Source organism: Bubalus bubalis, chromosome 4 (genome assembly GCF_019923935.1).
Source record: "Bubalus bubalis isolate 160015118507 breed Murrah chromosome 4, NDDB_SH_1, whole genome shotgun sequence".
Taxonomy (NCBI): domain Eukaryota; kingdom Metazoa; phylum Chordata; class Mammalia; order Artiodactyla; family Bovidae; genus Bubalus; species Bubalus bubalis.
In genome coordinates, this window is record NC_059160.1 from 158,309,599 (window position 1) to 158,315,736 (window position 6,138).

The following is a 6,138-nucleotide window of genomic DNA, read 5'->3' on the forward strand; positions in this document are numbered from 1 at the left end:
CAGTCACCCATTCCTGGGGTAGGTAACGGTCAGAATTTGCTAGTTCCGAGGCTCAGAGACGAGCAGATTCAGTCCTTGAGGGCTGAGAAGCCTTCACTGCTCTGCACAGTGAGGTAAGAACAGAGGACTGGGCTCAGGAGTGGACCTGAAAAGAGGAAGAGCTGATGCCTGTGCTGATTCTGGGAGAGTTCTAGCTGGAGAAGAAACGGATATGTGTGTGTACGTGTGTGTGTGTGTGTGTGTGTGTGCACGCACGTGCGCACGTGCGTGCTGGGGTAAAGCAGGGGTAAGACTTGAGTGTTTGAGAGGAATCCAGCAACTGGACAGCAAAACAGGGAACAATGGGGAGGTTTCAGTCTAGGACCATAAGAGCCCCAAAGTTATCAGGCATTTAGAGCTTATCCTGAGGACAACGGAGCGGGAGAAAACGCAGGTAGGAAGAACCATTAGGAGGAGATGGAATGAGGTAGAACTAAGGCAGGGCAGCGAGGAAGAAACAGAGGTGAGGGATTTGAGGTATTGAGTGAACAGGGAGAGTCTTATGAATAACGCTATTCAAGGCTCTCAGGGGACTTCCCTGGTGGTCCAGTGGTTAAGATTCCATGCTTCTAATGTGGAGGGTGTGTGTTCGATCCCTTCTCAGGGAACTAAGATCCCACATGCCACAGGCATGGCCAAAAAAGTGGGCGGCGGGGGGAAGGCTGTGGGGACCTAAGAGGATACAAAGAAAACCAGACATGTGGAAGTGACTTTGCATTACAGAACTGGAATTCTCTGTCTCCTTAATGGTCCTCTTGAAGAATCCTAACATATTGGCAGGTTACAGTAGTGTCACTAGAGAAAGTGTGCAATCTCCATGGCAACTGAAGGGGCCCACATGCCGTGACTGGGTAGGGCCCCGCTGCAATTGGCAAGGCACAGGTTTCTCAGACAGACTTGGGCTCAAAGGATGACTCTGTCACGTGTCCTCTGTCATGTGACATCAGGAAGTTCAGACGACCTCTCAGAGTCTCCGGTTTCCCATCTGGAAATGAGGCTAAGACTGCCTATCAGAGGTCCATGAGGGAGAGGAAGTCAGGAAGTAAAGAATGTCTGGCTCTGAAATAGTAGCCTCATTTGCTTCCACTAAACTGAACACATCCAGGACTCTCCACCTCTCCACCTCCACTCAAGACTAGGTCCTCCAGGACCAATTCCATCCCCAGCTATGGCAGAACTTCCTGTTGGAAACCACACACGCTTTACAGCCCTGCGTGCCCACTCACTCTGCTGATTCACCTGAGCTTATCTCTGGGCAGACTGTCCAAGCTGAACCAGGTTCTGGAGTCCCGGCTGGTTAATGTTCACGCCGGACCCCACATGTGACTCCCCTGACTGTGCAGCCGCTTGCCCAGTCATGGAAGCATCATAAAACTTCTAGAATCTGGGTGTGTCTAGGTATATAGTCTGGTCTCCCAAGTGGTGGCTGGACCTTGCCTGTTTACAAGCAGTCTAGTAACATGTGGCCAGCTCCAGAAGCAGGCTTGTTATCAATAGCTCCATCTCTGCATGAGGTCATTGGCTTATCTGCTGTTTAATCTGTCCAATTGCCCTGACCCTCAGGATTTGCAAAGTATGAGCCAGAGAGTGGAAGTTATCAAGCTGTCAGAACTGAAAAGTTCCTTACGCACATAAAAATGCAACTCTTTCACTTGTTCAACTCAGGGCTTAAATATGCTCTGGATATGGGCGTTTATACATGTGCATAGTCCCCTACAGCCTTTCCCTCAATATTTCACACTTTTCCATGTCCTGCCTGGCTCAGCAGGCATTTCATTGTATCCCCTTTGGCTACTCCATTCTACCAGTTTATGGATGGATGGAGGGGGCAGAGCATTTCAAAGGCCTGCAGAATGTCAGCTGTGGACTAGGACCAGGAACCAGGACTCAAAATACTCTCAAGTGTCTGTTTATTGATTCATGTACTCAGTCATTGTTCACCCAGTCAACAATCGCTCATTGAGGACCTCCTGAGGGGCAGGTCCTGTGTGGATACTAAAGCAACCTATGCATGAAACATGGTTGCTCCCCTAAATGATTCATGGCACCCTGGGGGAGACACCAAAGCAGACAGATTACACACTGGATTCTTTTAAGGGCCCTGTCAAGGCCCTAAGGAGGGACCAGTTCTGTCTGGGGGCAGAAGCACCCCAGGGGCAAAAAAAAAAAAGCTTTCTGGAGGAGAAGACATTCTTCGGAGTGTCCCTACCCAGGCTCAGCCATGTGGCAGGCTGCGAGAACAATGGAGACTGCTATAAGGTGAAAATAGGTGACGTCAGGGCTGGAGCCTCTGCCCGCCTGTGTGGATGCCACAGTGACCAAGACCCAGCATTACAACACAGGATCCCAGCCAGGGGTACTAGTTCCAGCTAGATGGGGACCAGGGAAATAGGGGGCAGCCCCAGATTCCTGCCCGCTAGAGAAGGAAATGGCAACCCACTCCAGTACTCTTGCCTAGAGAAACCCATGGATGGAGGAGCCTGGTGCAGGCTACAGTCCATGGGATCACAAAGAGTTGGACATGACTGAGCGACTTCACTTTCACTTTCTTTCCAGATTCCTGCAGAGTCTCTTAGGAGAACAAGTCAGGCTTTAGACAGATAAGAAGAGGAATGTCAGGGGAAACTGAGACAGCCACCCTATACCTGGCCTGGACACAGCAAGGGGACAGAAGGTGGCCACACTTCACAGCAAATAATGTCCAGAACTCCCCAGCCCTGCAGAACCCCCTGCTGTGGGAAGCACCTCCCCAGTTTCAGCCAGCTGAGTACACCTGGTCCAGACCTGTAGAGGACCGTCCTCAGGACTTCACCTGAGCTGAGACGGGCGGAGCCTCACAGTCATGTTCAAAGAGGGTTCATCCCCTGATTCTATGTCTTCGTCCTCAGGACCAGATCCTACCTTAGACCACACCTTCCTGGTCATGAGCGGTCATTTTGTTGGAACTCAGCAACTGGACAGAAGAGCTCAGGATGCCAAGTATCAAGGGCAGATGTCTGTCTCTAGATGGTCTCATCCCAGACAGCTGGGATAGTAGCAGGGTGCTGGAGACCTACCCTTCCCCCTTCCAGAGCAGGGTCATTAGGAAGATGAGCCTGGAAGCAGGCATCTGCTTCTCCGCACAGCCTCAACACCAGAAGCTGGGAGAACTTTTTACCCAACATCTCCTGGTGCACGTGTGCACATATGACCTGGGCATGCATGTTTACATGAGGAGACATGAGTGATGCACTAGTGTATGGGTGTGCACACATGTGTGCACAAATGGGACTAGAACTCACATGTGTTTGAGGGCAGCTGTGTGAATGTGTGTGAGTATGGGGGAAGGCACTCAGATCAGATATGAGCAAAGAGGTCATAAGAGCCTAACCTGGCATATTGGCAGATGGGGCTAGAACACACATGCATGCCCAGGCTGGCAGCTGGCACTCAAATTCCCACTAACAGCTGGACCAGCTGTTGTACATCTACCTGAGGAAGAGCCCTTGGAACCTGCCCTAGAGATGACTGATGGGATATTTCACAGCAGGTGCCGTGGTGGGGAGGTCCAGAGGAGAGGGAGCATGTCACCCTGCATGGGGTGATGGGCGTGTAGAGGACAAAGCAATGGGTGTGCCAAGACTGCCCAGGGTATTTGGGTGAGGGCCATGCCACCTGTCTCAGGGCAGGTGGGACCTTCCTTCCCAGCTATGAGCAACTGAGCTCTCCAGGCTGTTTCCAGACCCTCGGTACCACAACGTCAAGATCAAAGTCCAGGGTGAGAATCTCCATCAAGAGCTGCTGTTTTCCTTTGTTCTTGGGCGCTTTGTTTGAGGACTGGGGCCAGCCCAGAGTGACCAACTCCTTCCAGTTTACCTTAAATCTTACTGGTTCTAGCACTGAAAATCCCATATCCCTGGAAATCCCTTCAGTCCCAGGCAAACCAGGCTGCTAGTCACTCTAGCAGACCTAAGCAGGTACAACTGAAGGGGGACAGTCTTTTTAAGAAAAAGAATATAAACTATAAATACAAAGCTGGGCTATGGAAGGACCAAGCGTGAGCAAGGGGCTCAAGAACTGAAGCGTCAGGAGCTTCATGGTGATTGTCCTCTGCCATGGAAAGAGTTTCAACTATTTTTGCAGCCAGGCTAAACTGGGCATGAATCCACACTCTTTCTCCCACTGACTGTGTGAGCCTGGGCAAGTGACTTACCCTCCCTGTGCTTTAACTTATTCCATTTGAAAGCAGAGCCACTCACACCACACACGCACACAGTGTGTGGGGTATTCCTCTATCCCTCTCTAGTACAAGTCTGTAGACTGGCACTGTCCCAGCATTTTGTAACACAAAAGTTGCAGAAATGTCTGTGCAATTTAAAGTGCATCTTTTCAGCAGACTTACAGATATACAGAATAAACTAGTAGTTACCAGTGGGGAAAGAGGAGGGGGTAGGCAATGTAGCGGCAGGAAATTAAGAGGTGCAAACTATTAGATACAAAATATTGTACAACACAAGGAATATAGCCAATATCCTATAATAACTATAAATAACTTTAAAAATTGTGACTCACTATATTGTACACCTATCAGTTCAGTCACTCAGTCGTGTCTGACTCTTTGCAACCCCATGAACTGCAGCACACCAGGCTTCCCTGTCCATTGCCAGCTCCCGGAGTTTATTAAACTCATGTCCATTGAGTCGGTGATGCCATCCAACCATCTCTTCCTCTGTCTTCCCCTTCTCCTCCTGCCTTCAATCTTTCCCAGCATCAGGGTCTTTTCCAATGAGTCAGTTCTTCGCATCAGGTGGCCAAAGTATTGGAGTTTCAGCTTCAGCATCAGTCCTTCCAATGAATATTCAGGACTGATTTCCTTTAGGATGGACTGGTTGGATCTCCTTGCAGTCCAGGGGACTCTCAAGAGTTTTCTCCACACAGTTCAAAAGCATCAATTCTTTGGTGCTCAGCTTTCTTTATAGTCCAACTCTTACATCCATACATGACTACTGGAAAAACCATAGCTTTGACTAGATGTACCTTTGTTGGCAAAGTAATGTCTCTGCTTTTTAATATGCCATCTAGGTTGGTCATAACTTTTCTTCCAAGGAGGAAGCATCTTTTAATTTCATGGCTGCAGTCACCATCTGCAGTGACTTTGGAGCCCCCCAAAATAAAATCTCTCACTGTTTCTACTGTTTCCCCATCTATTTGCCATGAAGTGATGGGGCCAGATGCCATGATCTCAGTTTTCTGAATGTTGAGCTTTAAGCTAATTTTTTCACTTTCCTCTTTCACTTTCAAGAGGCTCTTTAGTTCTTCTTCACTTTCTGCCATAAGAGTGGTGTCATCTCATATTTGAGGTTATTAATATTTCTCCCAGCAATCTTGATTCCAGCTTGTGCTTCATCCAGCCCAGCGTTTCTCATGATGTACTCTGCTGCTGCTGCTAAGTTGCTTCAGTCATGTCCGACTCTGTGCGACCCCATAGACGGCAGCCCACCAGGCTCCCCTGTCCCTGGGATTCTCCAGGCAAGAACACTGGAGTGGGTTGCCATTTCCTTTTCCAATGCAGGAAAGTGAAAAGTGAAAGTGAAGTTGCTCAGTCATGTCTGACTCTTAGGGACCCCATGGACTGCACCCTACCAGGCTCCTCTGTCCATGGGATTTTCCAGGCAAGAGTATTGGAGTGGGTTGTCACTGCCTTATCCGATGTACTCTGCATATAAGTTAAATAAGCAGAGTGACAATATACAGCCTTGACGTACTCCTTATTTGTAATCAGTACACCTATACCTTATATAATATTGTACATCAACTATATGTCAATAAAATAAAAATTAGTTATAACTTTTCAAAAAATAAATAAAGTGCATCTTTCCAGCCACAGGGCCAAGCCCGAGGGGATTGAACAAGAAAGGTTTCGGCCAATGGGGCCTAAAAATTGCCCAACATTCTAGGACTGCTCATTAACCTTCTCCTTGGCCTGAATCCCTAACTCTTGCTAACAGTAGATGGAGGGAGTCTGCTACAGGGGGATGAAGGAGGGGTAGTCTTGTCCCCCCTCCCGCCCCACTGCCCTCGCCCCTGCTGGGAGCCGGTTCCCCTCAGCTCTGCACCCAC